Source organism: Ambystoma mexicanum, chromosome 4p, assembly GCF_040938575.1.
Source record: "Ambystoma mexicanum isolate Mex_15411 chromosome 4p, UKY_AmexF1_1, whole genome shotgun sequence".
NCBI classification, from domain to species: Eukaryota; Metazoa; Chordata; class Amphibia; order Caudata; family Ambystomatidae; genus Ambystoma; species Ambystoma mexicanum.
Window position 1 is genome coordinate 849,351,632 of NC_090927.1, and position 18,651 is coordinate 849,370,282.

General features: G+C 47.7%; 1 protein-coding gene and 1 long non-coding RNA gene across 3 annotated transcripts in view; one reads left to right on the plus strand and one right to left on the minus strand.

Moving 5' to 3' along the window:
- The window catches only part of LOC138453506 (uncharacterized), a 159,747-nt gene extending 153,446 nt beyond the window's left edge, over positions 1–6,301 (plus strand). For both annotated transcript variants that reach the window (XR_011260447.1, XR_011260448.1), the window contains exon 4: positions 5,962–6,301. This is a non-coding gene — a long non-coding RNA (uncharacterized lncRNA). The remainder of the gene's footprint in view (positions 1–5,961) is intronic.
- Positions 1–18,651, minus strand: part of KLHL32 (kelch like family member 32) — a 2,034,348-nt gene that overhangs the window by 141,726 nt on the left and 1,873,971 nt on the right. The window lies entirely within an intron of this gene.

Sequence of the window (18,651 nt, forward strand, 5' to 3'; positions counted from 1 at the left end):
CCGCCGTAAAACCCTTACCGCCTGGGTCGTAATGAGGCCCAAAGTTTACAGTTGAACTTTCACTCTTACCTTCTCTAGGAGTTAAACTTCTTTACTTAACCTTTGCTGTTCATTCGCTTTATCGCTTCAAACAATGTACCTTTCACAGAGACTTCTGACTGGGTTACTTCCTTTCGCTGGACCACTCCATTACTTAGTTTCGCTGATTTCACAGCTGTCTTTTACTTCAAAGTTCATTCACAAGTCTCCCTTTCCACACGCATCTCATCCACATGCGTGCAGCCCTCACTTGCGATATAATGTTGCCTTTTCAAATTATAACGTGCACCGGTCTCTCAAGTCGCTTTCCAACTCACTGGCTGTGCGCATCTGTCTTGGTTTTGCGATACCCAATTCACGAGTCAAGGTTAATATCACAGGCTTGGCCTCACCTTCCCAACTCTGCAGTTTACCCGTGAGGGTCGTTGGTGTCCTTGAAACACAATGCGGTCTTCACTTGTGAGATCTGGCCTTCACCATGTGTTTTCCGTTGCCTGCCGAGGGCAACAACCTCCGGTAGGGAACTCTTTGGGTTTTCGACTCGCTGCTCTCGCCCCTTGATCTGTCGCTCTGCTCCAGTAGGTTTGCCTTCGTCCTGGAAGTTCTGCTCGAACTCATGTTCCGCCTTGCTCAGTGTGTGTCATTGGGTTCTGCCTTTTATTTGTGTGAGGAGAGCTAATTGGTATTAGGTGTATGCACTTAAGAGTCAAGTGCCTGACTTTGCCTGACCCGATTAGCGGGACATGTCTGTACAATGTGTGAAAGTTAATGTTGTTACTCTTTCACCCTCTTCCTCGGCCCAGTGTTTGTGTAAAAAGGGGGGGAGGAGTTGGGACCTCAGCGAATCCTAAAAAATAGGATGGGGTGGATAAACAAAGTAGGTGGGAATTCGGCGTCTCGCTATCGGCTGCCTCACCCCTACTCACCGAAGACACCTCACCCAGGTGATCCTACTGCACTTGTCCGCCCCCCAGGAACTGGATCCAAAAGCGATGGCCATGTCTTGGCCATCTGGATGACAAGTCCCAGAGGACTAGTGGGTGAGACACCCTTTGGTTTCTCACAGTTAGTAAACATATCCGTTCTTGGAGGGTGTGGAGTGTTTCATCTTGGTGATGTAAAGTGAGGTTTTAATCCTTCAAGGACTGCAAGGGGCTAGTCTAATATGATTTCCCTCCATGGTCTGATAGCTGTTGGTGGGACCTTGGCACCTTTGGGTAGAGGTGCAGCCTAATATACTTATGGTAAATGGGATAGTGAAATGGTCACCATAAGGTAAAAGGTCTGGGTATCACTTTTGTGGGATCCTCATCACAAAGAATTACCCTCAACCGCTGCTTGACATGGAGTGCACCCAGGTTCACTTAGATGGTTTCGGGTGCATCGTTTCCCATGTCTTCCAGCCACAGGTTGAAATCTCCAACAACGGAGGGGTTTTGGTGGTCGACTCTGAGATTAGCTATCCCCTTCATAAAATTGTCTCTCTGCTGTTCTGATTCTGCTGTCTTTACGGTTATTTGTCATGATGCCGTAAGCTGTTTGTAAGGGTGACTACAGCTGATATGAAAATGAAACCTTGGAGACCAGAGAGGAACTGGGGCAAGTGATGGGGACAAGTGCAATGGAATGAGGATTCCCATTCTGTGCCCTCAAAACTCTGCAGGGGTACATGTCGAACAAAATAAGTGGAGATACCTAATTGGTACCCCAATAAATTGAATCAACTTGAGACCGCATTTCCTCAGGTCACTCCACAGCCAGCAAAGAAATACATTTATTTTATTTTCAATTTTTTTCAGCTATGGCCCGACAGATAGGGGCTCAAGAGTGCCTTACAAGGTTCAAAAGTGCAAGAGGTGGGAGATGAAACAGAAGTCACAAAATGTTCTCACACTAGGATAGGAAGATCTGGATAGAGAGGCAATAGCAGGTGGAGAGGCTGGATTAGGTGTGGGGAAACAAATATGTTTTGAAGCTTTTTTGAAAGGAGGTGACATTAGGTGCAGTGTGGATGTGAAGTGATAGTGTGTTGCATGCTCTGGTTTCCCGCCTGGTAAATGCTTGTTTTTATGTGCATGTTAGTTTGCAGGGAGAAATGTGTAGCAGATGCTGGCTAGCTTGTCTGGCGTTTGCATGGGTGATGGGTTTCAGTTTGTCATGAAGATAAGATTGGGTGTTGAGGCGGGTGGCTTGAAATGCAATACAGAGTCCTTTAAAGGAAATTCTCTGAGGTGTGAGGAGCCAGCAGAGCTGGGGTGATGTGTGAGTGTTTGGGTAGGTGGAGTATGACTCTCGCTGGTACGTTTTCTATGGTTTTCTCGGAGCAAGACAGCTGTTGGGGAGTCTGGTGAGGAGACCGTCTTCATAGTTCCGCTTGGACAGAACCAGTGCTTGGATTGCATTGCAGAAGCTATCAGGGGGAAGGTTATGTCTTACTGAGTAGGTGCAGCTGTAGGTTACTTGTTTTAGTGACAGTAGCTATGTGGCGTGGGAAGTAAAGGAGGGGGTTGATGAAGACGCCTACGAATTTGACAGGTGTGGAGAGGGATATGTGTGGGATGGCCATGGTCTTTTCTTTTATCCAAAAGGTTAGGAGCATATGAGGATGTATTTTGTGCGAGATCTCAATGTCACCTGGCCTAGTAAGATTGCTGTCTCTGTCTTCCCTCTGTTCCCCCTCCCTTGCCTCATCGCGCCTTGAAACAAGTGTGTATAGGCGCATAATAAATGCCATATCATATCATTCTGTGTGGAAGAATTTAGTTTTTTGAGGAAGTGGGTGGCCATCCAGATGGTGTTGGTTGAGGGACAGCTTTTGATGGTGTGGAGTTCTAAGACTGATGATATTTAGAAGTACATTTATAGGTCATCTGGAAATGGGTGATGTGTTTGCTAAGGGTCTGTCCGAGGGATTCTACTTATTTTATTTATTTATTTACTTGTACCTTGCCAATAGCCCACAGGGCTACATCTACATATAGATTGAAGAGGAGTGGAGAGGAGGAGGAACCTTGTGGACCCCATGACCATGCCAGCAAGGTGCAGTCCACCAATGGACAACTGTGGTAGCTGTGTTTCAATTTACAGCAGACTATACTTGGAGCTCATAGGAATTACTTCATCAATCACAGGATTAATCAATATTCAGGTAGAAATAAGGAACACTCAAGGAGCAGCCACAGACGAGGTAACGTTGTAAGACCAGCTTTACGACCTAATGAACAAGAACGGAAACTCGAATTGAGAGATATAGTATTGGCCATTTATAATTCTTTGGGTAAACAATCACCTGGGGAAACATCTAGGAGAAGGATCTAGAAAGGAAAAACAACAGAATAAGCAGTATAAAGGGGTGATATCGCATGGCAAATCAGAGAGCCACAACCACTTTCCTAACTTATGGGAAAAGGAATAGGCGACTTGTTCCAAGCCTTCCCAATGCAGCAGAGGACGGTTATGGGGCTTATGGCATCAGCTGTGACAAAGCAATCGCCAATGAAACAGCGATCGTCAATCCTAAACAAGGAGCCAGCTGGAATGAATTATCATGGAGCAATGGTAAAGGTGAAGTCAGAATAACCAAACATATCAGAGATGGCACTTTAAAGAACCACAAAGGTACAGAGTTTAAGGCTATACTTTCTCTCACCAACAGAAATGCAGAAAGGCAAGCCACTGGGATCAGCATCCATGGGAGATCAGAAAACAGAGGAACAAAGACATGAAAGGACAGAAAAGGCAGACAGCATCTCTACAAGCAAACAATGTTAAAGCTCCAAACTCATTTCAACACAAAATGATGCTGGTAATTCAACCTCTGAAAGTGAGCGCTGCTAATCTGGTCCAATTTCATAATGCTGCACACTGAAAAGTGTATTGGAAACATGTGACCTTTATTTGGGTTCAGTCTGCCCAATGTCCTCTGTCACAAAGATGAAGATAAAGACTACCGAGGAGAAATAACCCCCGCCTCACCCACTTCAGCGGACAACTTGAAGTGACCTGCTGTTTGGACCAGGCCTATCTGATGCCTGAACACTGGTAATCAGGTCTCTGCCTAGTGGATGTGACAGCGCCTGCAAGTGCTCTCTTGCAACCTTCCTGGCTGGAAAGGACAGCAAAAGGACTCACCTTATCCCTGAAGGCAATTCAGAGGCTCTCCCAACAACCAAGAAGCCAAGGAACAGCTCTTCGACCTGTGAGCCCACTAAACCACTTTTGAGTTTCTTTCAAGCTGTTGCCTTTGACACTCACTGCTTTTCCAACTCTTTTGAGCTGTCGAGATGCAGACACGACCTTTGCCTGTGTTGGCCCCCAACTGTTTTCGTGCCAATCGCTACTGCAGAACCACATTGCAATGCATTGCTGAACCTTGTCGAGCTGGCGAGCATCGCCTGCCTGATCATTAGCTGATTCGAGCCGATCACTGTTGCAGGACTGCACCACATCCTTGGACCACACTGAAATGACTCGACTGTCTCAATGCCGACTAGATCACTGGAAGCACCAGAGTCAACAATCTCAATACTGATTCAACACATTGGTAAGTGCCTAGAAGCCTGTCTCTATGATGCAGGCCCGCTGAAGAAAACAATAGAGGTATACAGTGGTTCTGTGCCCCTAACCCTGGTTTTAAGGGCCCTACTGACAATTTAAGACCCGCCTCCTTATCCTGAACATTGCTGCAGAAACAACTTCCTGGCTAGCCCTGTCATCAGACCCAGAGTGCCCTGTTTCATCCCAAAGTCTGCATGTTCTGTGTCTTCCTTTACAGAGGGGGGTTGCAAGAGTTTTTATTAGTGTTTTTGTATTTTAGTTCATTTAAAAACTCCAATTTGTTTATAGAACCTTGATTGGCATTTCCTTTATTTTGATATTGTATTACTATTGTTGTATGGATGCTGCTTTGCTAACACACACCCCTCTAGAAGTGCCTGCCCTCGGCCTATACTACCTTAAAGAGACAAAGGAGGTGTGTCATTCATGTTGCTCCTGTTTAACCTTTATGATTGAGATCATCAAGAGCAGTCATCAAATGCCTCACAATTTAGTAAATACACATGCTGAATCTTGGGCTGTTCCAGCAGCAGTTCAACTTTCCAAGAAGAGTGCAAGTCATACCATTGAAGGTCCTCCTCATAAAATACCAGTGTACTCCACACCAAGTCTTGCGAAACAGCATCCCATCAAAGCACATGCTATCCCTCACATAAAATAAGTGGTAGACCAGTTGTTGTACCAAGGATGCACTCTTCTCCGATTCCTAAATGCAGTTCCTCTGTATAATGAAAAGATGCAGCGTTAAAGGACAGTGGAAGGTACGCCGGTGACTTAACCACATGTAAGTCCCCATCCAGCACATTTTTGAATATGATTATCTAAGCTATTTTTCAAATTAGCTTTCTAAAACTTTTTTAAACTTCTGTAAAAAACGCGAGACGATTGCCTGCATTATATGAGTACAAACTTTTGATATTACTTAAAATATGTGAACATAATTCTATATGTCCCTTCCCCCCTCTTTTCTCTTTTTATTTAAGAGAATAGGATGTGGTATACCTTGCTATAGGTTCTACAATTTGTGCCACTAATGTGCCTCCAAACATATATAAAATAACTCTGAGACGGATGAACGTCTGCATCCACTCCAACACACTTGACCCTGTGGAATTAAGTAAGAGATTGTTCTGATTTAATTGTCACTCAATTATGAGTTATTCGTATGTTTTTTATGTTGTCTGATTTTTAAAGTGATTTTTAAAGTGTACAACTTTTGTCCCATTGTGTATAGGTGACAGTTTTCTGATACTGCCCTCTTAATCTTTTCATACATTGCAAACGATGTGAACATCACCAATAGATGACTACTGCAATAAAACATGCACGGTGTTTAATGAACTAATTATGCATATACTTTTTTAGATCACGTTGTCTTTCCGCAACCACACATCAGCCTCATCTTAAAGAAATTTGTTGTCCTGAAGATGGCCCTTTCACCTATTTTTGAATGGATACCTGAGAACGCATCCAATTTGATATTTGGCCGAAACATGTCGACACTCTTTTTCTCGAATAGCGTTTAAGTGCATTTGCTATAGTTAATTTCTTTAAATGTGAAAGGAGGACTGATAAAATCCCCCCCTTTCCCCTTATTGTATGTTCTATCATATGGACATTTGTCTTTTGTGTTTTTTCCGTGATTTATTATTGTATAAAGATATATTGTTTTTAATATTTATGATTAAAATAAGATTTATACATATTTTTTTCTTTTTCATTTTTTTCTTCTTTTTTTTTTTTTTTTTTTTTTTTCTTTTTCTTTTTCTTTTGCTTCCAGTTTGCTTGATGTTGTTCCTTTCTTAATGAGTTCGTTTGCAATGCATTGTTTTTGTGACAGACTTTTGGTGTTGATTTGTATGTGACAATAATCGACCAATCTCTACCCACCCCCCCTGGGTCTTAGTAGTGAGGGGTTTTCCAATTCTCTGTGCTCCTTGCACCTATTTTTTGCCAAGGATGCATAATACAACTGACAAGTCCATACATTACTACAATCCTTACAGAGGGTAAACCAGATGAACCAGATGGTGTATAAGGTTTACTTCTAGAAAACAAGTTACTGCATGCGCACACCTACAATGAGGCAGTTTAAAATCTCCAGTTCTGGACTTTGAGTAACATCCAGAGCTGTAAATGCAAAACTGTTCTAGACTTAGCAACTGCTTTCTTTCACAAATCCTTAGATACAGGGAGTTTCACATGCACTAAATTTTACTTCAAAGGAATCAGTTACTTCAGGGGAATTCCTCAGAGCTACAAGGACACCCCAGGGATATTCTCAAGCAGAATACAGAGCCTATTAAAGAAGGTAATTTAGAAGGTATTCTAAATTATTTGCAGTACATAGATATCCATTGTACAGATGATGATTTGAAAACCCACGTTTGCAATGCGTGTTTAATCATGAAACATTAACTTGAAAAGGGATAGCTATTTAATTTTAAAAAGCTAAAGATGGCACAAAGAGCGATTATGTTTTAGGATTCTCATTATCATATGGGGGGATACTCATGACAATTTTTAGAATACTGTGCACAGTTACAGAAGCCTTGCGAATCCCGACAGCGTCAGGCATTACTAGTTGTCTGAAACAATGATAGTACATATGTAGAAAACTATGCAAAATGAGTAAAGACACTTTATGCATTAGTGAAAGTGAATTCCTCCCGCTCGTACTGAAAAACAAAGCACACACTGATTCTGCAACACATTTGCAATCCAATGACTAGTCAAGACAGCAACATTTATAAATAATAATTCGTTTTTTATATAGCGCTTTAATCTAAAGCTCTATACATAGGACATATTTAAATTCATTAGTATTATTAGCCAATCGAAATTGGTACTCATTTATCGACCTCGAAAGGATAAAAGGCTGAGTTGGCCTGGCTGGGATTCGAACCTGCGACCTGCAGATCAGACGCACATCACAACAACAAGCATTTAACCCACTGAGCCATCTTACCAGCTTTAGAAGTAACATTGCTTCCTGCTCTCAATAACTGTATGTGCACAGACTGTGATTTTGGTGGGACCAAGACAATGGCCCTCATTACGACCCTGGCGGATTTTTTCCGCCATCGGCGGACTTTTCCGCCATGGCGCAAAGTCCCTTTACGCCATGGCGGATGGCGGACTTACCGCCCCATTCCGAGGTCGGCGGGGCGGTAAGTCCCCATTGACCCATTTACCCTTCCCCATTCCCATTTCGGCCCCATAGGGCTCAATGGGAGTGGGGAAGGTGTTAATTACGCCACCGTACACTACGCAGGCGTAATTAACACCGAGGTCCCATAGCGCCATGGATTTTTACGCCCGCAAAAAGCGGGCGGAAAAATGACCATGGCGCTATGGGAACCCGTAGTTGGCGGTAAGGGGTCGGCGCAGCTAACGCTGGCGCAAACCCCTTAGCGCCAGGGTCCTAATGAGGGCCAATACCTCATTGTTCACATTTCTACATGATATCGAACAGAGGTTCATTCCAGAAGGGAACATTTTAACAGCAGTGCAGGATATTAATACAGAAAGAGAGGGCTCTCGTAGTCAATACATCTATGCACCCGGATACTCCATTAGTTCGCTGGAAGCATCAAGACGCCCAAGCACTTTGAGCCCTAAATCACTTCATACTAGAGGGATTCAATGGGCCGCTACTTGGGCTACTCTGGTGTGCAGTAGCATTACAAACCAGAGTTAAAGAAAACATGTAATCTTTAATGTACCCTGCAATTGGAGGAAGCAGTGGCAGTAGCAGTACCATGCATACCATTGTGCATGTGAGTTCTATTACACTGATGTTTCAGCAGTGCCAGACATTGGGGCATGCTCGAAATACTCAGACACAAATTGCCTCATTTGAAGGCCAAATCACCCATAGTAAAGTCTTTGATTGCCAAGACACAAAAGCAAATAAAACACTTAAGAGACACAGTAGCACAAACAGTTAAGTTACATGATCTGCTAAAGGCATTTCAAAACGATGTTTCCCCAAACCTCACACTTTATGTGACTTAGATTACATAGTCAGGCAATATAATTTGGAGAGGCAATTAAGGGGGCACAATGATTTGGCAGAAGGTTTGGAACATCAAAGAGGTAAATCTTGTTTTATGGGTTACCGCACACAGTACAGATTCTATGCACAGTGCTGGCAATGCTCTGTATACATTGATGAGGATAAAAAAATCCTTCCTAGCAGAAGGCTATCCAACCCTGAAAGGATTCCCTTACACACACGTTTATGTAAGATTTTACTTTAGTGTATTTTTGTGAATACAACGATGGACTAGCTATTTTGTCCCAGCCCATGAGCAAAAAGGAAGGGAGTTAGGGAAACGGATCCTTCACAGGCTCGAGATCATTCAAACTGGTAAAGTGCAAGGGAAGGGAAAAGAAGGACAAACCATGGACAATAAGTCTAGTTAAAGCAAACCATAAGTGCATAATGAGGGGTACAACATCATGAGTGCATAACAACGGGAGCATCAGAGTAAAACAAGCATGGTTATACAGAAAAGAAAAACCGATCACAATAAGGCGACTGTTCAGAAGTCAAGACCAAAACCTTTCTCAAAGAGGAAGGTCTTCAGTCTTCAGTAGGCGACTGTTCAGAAGTCAAGACCAAAACCTTTCTCAAAGTGGAAGGTCTTCAGTCTTCAGTAGGCGACTGTTCAGAAGTCAAGACCAAAACCTTTCTCAAAGAGGAAGGTCTTCAGTCTTTTTTTGCAAATGGCTGTTTGTTTGTTTGTTTGTTTTATTCACTTTTTGTGCGCGCCAGACCCAGGGGTAGCAGGGCGCAGTAGCAAGAAAATGCGAAACTTACAGGTTACATCATAGCAAAATGTACATTAGAAAATACAATAAGGTCATACAAATAATTACAAAATATACAGGTTCAAGTAGGTCAATCAGAATTGCAGCTGTATAGAGTGAAGGTCTAGTGATTAATACCAGTAGGAGGTAGGTAACACTGTGATTGTCCACTTCTCTGATGGGTATCAGGTAATATTATCCCCACCAAAAATATTGCTGCATATATGGTCGTCGGGAACGGCCATAGGTGATATTTTTAGTTGCGATAATATCAGGATTTTTTGGGAGCCGGGGTGTCCCCGCAGGTTCCATACCTTAATATCGCTGCATAAATATGGTTATATTTTTGTATGGCGATATTTTTGCAGGGATATTAACACATGGAAGGCTCTGATGACAGCTGGTAAACTGTTCCAGAGTTACAATCTGCACACCCAAGGCTTCTGCCCCCAAATCATGAAATATGGTAGTTATTATTCCTAAGAAGACTGAGGACTATCTGTAAAGACTGGTAGGGGGTGTCTGTAGTTCCGCTCTCTATATGGTAGAGGAGAGGCACAGCGGACCCCAGCCAAGATTCTCTATTTGGTAGCAATGGACGAGCAATCAAGGCCTAGCTTCTCAGGAGGTGATGCGGGCTGGTTCTTAAGTACAGTGTAGTCCCAGAACCCCCACAAAGGAATGTCCACACACTGTATTACTGAAAACACAGTCTTTATATAATTAATCTTCAAAGGTATGTGCACGATCACAATAACGCACTTTGTACTTGGAAGTCAATAATGATAAATATATACACGTCTAGAGTGGTACCATTAATGTTATCAAATCTCATTAAAGTGCATCAACTGTACGGTTAAAATGTCACACAGATCAATAACGAGTAAACCAGCAATAGAGATAGGCAGGAACGTAAGATGGTTGAAACAATAGGCAGAATGCTGGCCCCGTTACCTAGACACAGTTTTGTGTGGAGATCCCCCCACCTAGGCAACCTGTAAATAAAGATATATCGCACAAGCCCAGTCCATATGTTCAATAGTCTCACTTCTTCCTATTAAGGTTTTACCCCCCCAATGTACCTGGTGGAGTAGAGTTCTCCGACGATGCACCGACCGATCCTTCTTGAGTGCCTCCCTTTCAGGCGGGAGCCACGGATCGTCGAGAGGTGTCGGGGAACTTGGCGTTCGGTGTCGGGGAATCAACGGCCCTTCTTGAGTGCCCTCCCTTTAAGGCGGGAGTCACGGGTCATCGAACGTCCGATGGTGAACAGGGTGAACTACGGCAGGGAAGTGACAGCTTTGTTCCTAGCGGTGCTCGTCGATGACAGAGCATCGGCGTCCTGCAAGCAAGAGGCGTGCGGGGCACCTCAGTGACAATAGTTCTGGACCGCAAAGAGGTGATGAAGAACTGTGGCCCAGCAAGGGCGTCGAGTCGTCGGCATCTCTGTGGTCTTTAGGTGGCGGGAAACCCACTGGTGGATACTCCTCGGCGCGTCGATGGTCGGGCCTTCTCCAGCGGGTGACAAGCGGATGACGATGCAGATGAGAGCGTCCGATGATCAATGGAAGTTCTTAGGCAAACGGGAGCACGGCGGCTCTGGTTGGCGACGGCAGTCGTCGACAGTGGCGGACAACAGTCTGGGTGCTTCTCCTTGGAGTTCCGCAGCAGTCCCCGTATCGGGTAGGCAGCCTGTCGAAGGTCTGTCTACCAGGGAGCGTTGGCAAAGATCAGCTGTGCACGATGGTCCCTCGTAGCTCGGGAAGAGGGCGCCTTACCAGGTCCTCTCTGGGTCAGTCCTTGGAGGCACAGCAGCTTTCAGATTGTGAAGGAGAGCAACAGCAATTCTTCTCGTCCAGCAGGGCTTCAAGGTCAAGCGTCAGTTAATCCAGTTACTCGTCGTAGTGGACTTCAGCTTCTGAACACGATTCCTAGCAGTGAGAGGTCCCCAGATATACTGTTGATCTCCCATTCATTCCGCTGGGTCACACTCAAGCATCCAATCACGACTACGGGCATTCATGCAGGCAGGCAGCCAATCAGGCATACAAGGTATTCAGGCCATTCACTTCTCTCCAGACACTCACAACAAGTTGTGTGTATTGGGACAAGTACCGAACCATTCAACACTCCAAGCTGCTTTCATACGGGTTTCGGGCAGGGTTGTCTCAGTCATTGTGTCAACCACCAGATACTAGACACCCACAACACAGAATGCATATTTGTCACACACTCTATTCACCCAGGTCCCACCCACAGGAGTTACCCACAACATACATCAACGGGAAGGCTCCAGATAGTCTGGCCGGGCCTTCACAACAACACCATATATGGCACTTCCACCCAACAGCCAGTCAGGGGGAAGGTACAGAGTCAGGGCTTCCCAGGACTTTGGGAAAACAAGGTAATGGGTAATAGAAAGCAAGAGGCCACCGGGGCCATCTTGTTTTCCATCAGGAATCAACTGATCCCAATGGCAGGGCTGGGGTATCCCAAAATGGAGGATACTCTGCGCACCTGTCAAATTCAGCATGGAGCTGCCACCAGCCCATACCCTGCTCTGTGGGCCACCCACAGGTGCCCAAAAACATACACTATGGACACAGGGTTGTACCCCCACCCATGGGTGCCATAAGGGTATCCCATGGGTCTGTTCACCAAACCAAAAGAAAGAGAGCTGCACCGCCAGGAGTCCCACATAAACCCCTGCGCGGAAAACACAACAGAAGACACGATGAAAAGCAGTAAAGGACAAGGATACGGAGGCCCTGTCCCTCCGATGCATTTCCAGCATCACACTATCTAAAGGGTACTGCCAAACAAGCATGACAAATGAAACCTAATATCTGCTGCACATGCAGGAATTGTGCTGGCACACTTTGGGATATTGGCAGCAGCTCAGCTTTTGTTGAACAGGTACTGGCGACCAGAGCTGAGAGAATAAATATATAACAGTGTATTGTTAAAGTGCTCAACACGTTTGCAATACACAGTGGATCATACAAGAAAGCCAAAAGAAACTCCTTTATCAACAGTAGCATTTGAAACTATTTACATGGATCACTTGACAGCAGTTAACCAACACAAGTACTTGTAAATGCAGTGGACTTATGTACAGGATTCACCAGCATCAGTGTAAGGATGTCAAAAAGTATTTGAGATGTTTAGTTCTCAAATACTAGTTTAGTTTTTTTGGTGTTGTCTAGTTATGACAACAACAAAAAAAAAACACCAAATTGACAATGGGCCAGCCTTTTCAGGCAAAGCTTTAAGAGCAGCCTTTTCATTCTGGTGGTGAAACTTGCAATCCTCAAACCCACTCAGGCTTCCCTCGAACATATTTGTTGAGAGAGAGCAAATAAAATTATTAAACAGTTCCTGACCGAATACATCCTTTACTCTAGGTGTAGCTAAGTAGATCACTTACCTTTAATAACAAGAGGTATAAGTAACTTGCCATGCCAGTCACCTGATTGTTAAACACATTGTGAAACTCTGTATAGCATGCCATTGTACATGCCTTTTTTTCAATCCTTCTAGTTGCATCACAAGGCAATATCAACTACTAAGAGTATTTGAAGGTTGATAAAGTAATCCTAACTGAAGAGAGTATAATGAAGAAGGTTAGCTGGGTTTTGGAAAATCTGCATGAAGCCCTGAGTAAGGGTAACCGATGCAGGTTATCAAGCTTGTGGTTACAGGAACAGCAGTCCTACAAGCTCTGCCCCCATAAGAGAAATCCACAAGGTTTTAGTGAAAGGAAACCCGTATTGGAGGCACTGACATCATTGTATTCACTTACTCTGTTTTTTCATGAAAAACAATGTTATGTTACAGAGAAAAAGTGTAGCATTATGGCTAAAAGGATCAGACTTCGAATTAGTTTAATGCCACTAGAGGACAGGATTGGCTGCCGGGAAATAGGTGGGGTTCACATAAGCCTGAATTCGCCCTATAATGCAAGCTCAAAAAGAGAGAAGTGACACAGAGCGTTTTCCATTTCTTGATGAGCAGATTACATGTCTCTGTGAAAGATAGTGAGCTAAAGACTCTGGGTAAGTCTCTCGTAACCAGGACTAATGTCTGGCAGAGAGACTCCCAGGACCCCCCTTGTCAATTTGCATATTCAAGTAACTTTGGGTCTCACCCTAAGTTACTAGGGGAATCCAGACGTGGACCCTTTGCTCACTATTCTTAGAGAGGCACAGCTCCTCCCTACTGATGAGGTCCAACCAGACCGAAACACGTGTCTGGGGATGCTGTTGGTACTCTTGTTCAGAGGAGAATTGCCTAGCATTTCGGTGCTGGACTGCCCCAGGGCAGGACAAAGACTGATATGTTTGGGATATTTCTTCTCTGTGAAAGATAGTGAGCTAAAGACTCTGGGTAACTCTCTCGTAACCAGGACTAATGTCTGGCAGAGAGACTCCCAGGACCCCCCTTGTCAATGGGCAGAGATGGTAGACATAGCTGACCCACAGAGCTTTCCATTACTTTTTACTGGCTTGAGTACGTATTTACTAGAGCAGATTCTGTTCCTACAAGACATAAATGCTCAAGAAAAAGAGAGAGCATTCTTAAATTGTTTTGATTTAGGAGTATACACAGGCACTATAATGCAAGTGAAAATGGCTGTTGTTTTAGTGATAAAACTGTGAGGACGTTAATCATTTAAAAACGGGTAATAGGAATGAATGCCTTGTTCTCAGGCATGGGGTCTGGCATGGATTCACATGCTCATGAATATTCCCCGTCGTCAGGCCGGGAATCCTCGGTAAAGAAAAAAATCAGTATCAGTTTCGTTTCTGATCTGTCTTTCTTAGTAGTAACCAATCACTGATCTCTGGGTCATACTGCCCCCAGCCAATGACTGCCCTCTACCTAAACCCCTCCCCTGGCAGCCATCCTCAGATTTTTACTGCACGTTCAAGTGTTGGGAGTCCTTGTGCTTTAGCTCTCAACCATTTACTGCGTTTTCGTGCTTTTTCAGGAGATTTTTCTCGGTTTTTTTCAGTTTAATCGAGCCTCAAGCTCCACCGTTTCTACTTCCGATAATGGGGACCCGTTTCGGAATTCTTCTACGCCCCTCAAGGGTGAAGTTTTCGTCGAGTTACGCTTCTTGGAGGATTCCAGAAGATCTGTGGCCTACCTCTACGGACATGGCCCAGGACAAGGGAAGCTCGACGCCCGGATCCAAGCTGTTCAGGAGCTGCCCAGGGTGCGAATTGCAAAATGTTTTCAAGGTGGACGAGCATTCGAGATGTCTCTACTGCCTTCATGAGGACAAGACGCACGTGGAGAAGGACTGTGCATTCTGCAAGAACCTGTCAGAACGGACCAAGCAAGATCGTCGTTCCCGCCTCGCCGCCTAGCTGGAGAAGGGCACAGCAGGTGAGAAGGCGAAGAAAAAGTCTGAGCGGTCTTCTAAGTCCTGTGAGGGTGCCCCTGCGACGGGGGCCCAACAGAAGGCCAAGCACCACGAGTCCGCGGGCACCGGGAGCGCCAAAAGGTCGGGCTCCTCGGCTGCCAGGAAGGGTGCGACTTCCCCGGCACGATCAACCACGAGCCAGCGCTCTGGTTCGGGGAAGAGGAAGTCCGAGAACCCGGGCAAGCTTCTGGAGAGGCCCCGGTCGATCTCAAAGGGAGCCGAGGGGGAGCGAGGCGATGACCCTCCCCCAAAAGCGAAGGCCCAGGACGCATCTATGGTGGTGAGGGCCTTGATCCATCCGGCAAAGTCCTCTATCGAGGTTGTCGCAGCGGCCCTGGCGAAGCTGGCAGAGGCTATGCCAGTGGAGGCGGCCTCGGGGCCCAGAGTTTCCCTGCCACCGCGGAGGGAATCCTCTTTCCAGACCATCGTTAAGACCCCCGTAAAGACCCCGGCAGAAAAAGAGGGGGGGGGCATTGGCCATTACGGACTCGGATTCAGCCTCCGAGGAGGATCCGGTGAAAACCGTGAAAGGCCTCAACGAGAGGTTCACAGGCCTCAACGAGAGGTTCGAGAAGGTTCGATTCCAGGGGAAGGTTCCCGCTGATGTGATCGAAGATAGCGACAATGGCGACGACGAGGGCCCAGTGGAACAGCCATCCCGTCCGTCGCAGCCATTACCCGAGCCCCAGGATAGCTCGGCGGCCATTTTGGATGCGATCCAATCCTTTTGTACTGAGATAAGGACGAGGTTACCACGGACCCCGACAGAGGATCCAGAACCAGGCCCGTCGGGAAGCCCTCCGAACAAGCGGAGGAGAGTCCACCTCGCTCCGCCCTTCGTGCCCGCGAAGCCTGTGGACCCCTCATCCCCCTCGCCGGACCGTCAGGAGGATACGGCGACGGATACAGCGACGGGGATTGACAATGACGGCGGCGATGATACAACGGACATCCCGTCATCACCCCCCCTCGGGCCTCTCCGCCTGACGAAATTGGCTCTTTTCACGCCATGATAGCCAGGGCATCCAAGCTCTTCCAGCTCTGCCCTGAGGAACAGAAAAAGGAAGGTTTTCTTTACCAACGACGAGAGGCCAAGAGAAAGACGGTCCTCGCGGTGCCGTTGCTCGACGACATCTGGGACGAGGGGCTGGCTATCCTCAAGAACCCTTCCACGATACCCGCCAAGAGGGACAGGTACGAGAAGTAGTACCAGGTCCCCGATGCCGCCCCCTTGTGCCTCAGGGCCCAGCCCACGCCGGACTCTGCCATCTCGGCAGCGGCCAAGAAGAAAGCAGCGAGTGTGGCGGCTTCAACTTCCACTTCCCCGCCGGACAGCGAGGGCAAGAAGTTGGACTCCATGGGACGACGAGTCATCTCGTCGGCGGCAACGACGATTAAGGCGGCCAATGCCTTAGCGATTGTGGCCCGTTACGACAGGGAGCTTTGGTTCAAGATAGCTCCTCTGCTAGACTTCCTACCGGACGACAAGAGGGCGGAGGCCCTACAGATTCTGCAGGAAGGTGAGGTGGCGTCGGATCACGCTATAACAGTGGCAACGGACATTGCAGATACCGGATTTCACCAACTGGGCAACGTGGTTTCCCTCCGACGACGAGGATGGCTCAAGGCGACGGACTTTCGCCAGGACATCCAGACCAGAGTGTTGGACATGCCGTTCGATGGCACCAACCTGTTTGGAAAGACGGTGGATGAGTCCCTCCAGGCCATCAAGACAGACACGGAAACAGCCCGAGCCCTAGGAGTCCTTCAGGAACGGCGGCCCTTTCGGAGCTCTGGAGGCAGACAGGGAGCCTCCAAGGGATCCAGCGGTGGCTCTTCTAATTACCGCCGGGCGGCCCCCTCGTCTCCGGCGACCTACAGATGGCCGCGGCAAGCGAGGAGGGTCTCGCCGCCGTCGGCATGGAGGCCAAGGCGGCAAGGCCTCTTCCAAGCAGGACTGATCCGGTCGTAGCGTCGGGCCCCCACCGAAGCTCCCCGGTGGGAGGCCGACTGACGAAGTTCATCAGCATGTGGGAGTCCATCTCCACCGACCGTTGGATGCTGGACACCCTGGCCCGCGGACACTCGCTAGAATTTCAAAAGAAGTGTCCTCGCATTCCTCCCGTGGCCACGAAGGAGAATCACGTCCCTCAACTGCTGTTGGAGGTAAGGGCGATGCTCAAGAAAGGTGCCATCGAGCTCGTCCCCAAGAGGCTCCTGGGCTCCGGAGTATACTCAAGATACTTCCTCGTCAGAAAGAAGACAGGCGGTTGGCGCCCCATCCTGGACCTTCATCGGTTCAACAAGTACATCAAGGCACAGAAATTCAGGATGGTCACCCTCCAGCACGTGCTGGGACAGCTGGAGGAGGGCGACTTCCTATCGTCACTGGACCTGGAGGATGCTTACTTCCACATCCCCATTCGAAAAGGACACAGAAAGTTCCTCAGATTCGTAGTCCAGGGGCGTCACTACCAATTCAGAGCCCTGCCGTTCGGATTAAAGTCGCCACCCAGGGTGTTCACCAAGTGCCTCGCACCTGTGGCGGCGCGGCTGCGCCTGCAAGGGATCCACGTCTACCCCTACCTGGACGACTGGCTAATCCGTGCAAGGTCAAGAGAACTCGCCGTCGAACACACAGCGAGGACCGTCCGCCTGCTCACGCAGCTGGGATTCGCCATCAACTACCCCAAATCCCATCTGGTCCCGTCGCAGGTGGCACTGTTTTTGGGAGCGAAGCTCGATACAGTGAAGCGATTGGCACCTCCGTCGGAAGAAAGGACGAAGGCCATTTTGGGCAAGGTGCAGCGCCTGTTAGCCACAGATGTGGCCATGGTGAGGTCCATCAAGTCCCTCCTCGGGATGATGTCCTCATGCATCTACCTTGTGACCCTTTGCAGACTTTGGATGCGTCCGCTACAAGAGTTCCTCGACACCCGCTGGATTCAAGCATCGGGCAGCTTCGAAGATAGGATCCCGCTCGACGAGGAGTTCCGTCGGGCGATTCTATGGTGGGGTACCCGTGCGCACCTCACGGCAGGCACAGACTTTCAGACCCCGGCGTATCAGGAGACGGTGACGACGGACGCCGCCCTGGAGGGATGGGGGGTCCACACCGGAGATCTCCACGCAAGAGGCCTCTGGCCCCCGGAGGAGAGGTCTTTCCACATCAACATACTGGAGCTACGAGCCGTGTTCTGGGCGCTCAAATCGTTCCTTCCGTCCCTCAAGGACAAGGTGGTGAGGATCTTCACCGACAACACCACCACGATGTTCTACATCCGGCAGCAGGGAGGCACCAGATCCCCAGCCCTATCCAAGGAGGCCCAGGATCTGTGGCACTGGGCCGTCGCCCAGGGGATGTTTATGGTTCCCTTCCACCTGGCAGGAATGAAAAACACCATTGCCGACTCACTCAGCAGGGAGCTGCGCTCGTGCCACGAGTGGGAACTACGCTAGGACCAGGTGGATCGGCTCTTTCAACGATGGGGCAAACCCCAGATCGACCTGTTCGCGATGGCGACGAACTCCAAGTGCCAGAGGTTCGCCAGCAGATTCGCACAGCCGAGGAGCATGGGAGATGCTTTCTCATTCCCTTGGGACGGCCTGTTCTTGTACGCGTTCCCTCCGTTGCCGTTGCTGCCAGCTCAAGAGGTCCAGGTGCAGGATGATCCTAGTCGCACCGGCGTGGCCGAGACAGATCTGGTTCCGGACCTTCTGGATTTGCCAGCGTCCCCACCTATCAAGCTGGCGACGGACGCGGATCTTCTCTCCAGAGAAGGAGGCGCCATTCTTCATCACGACCCGGAGTC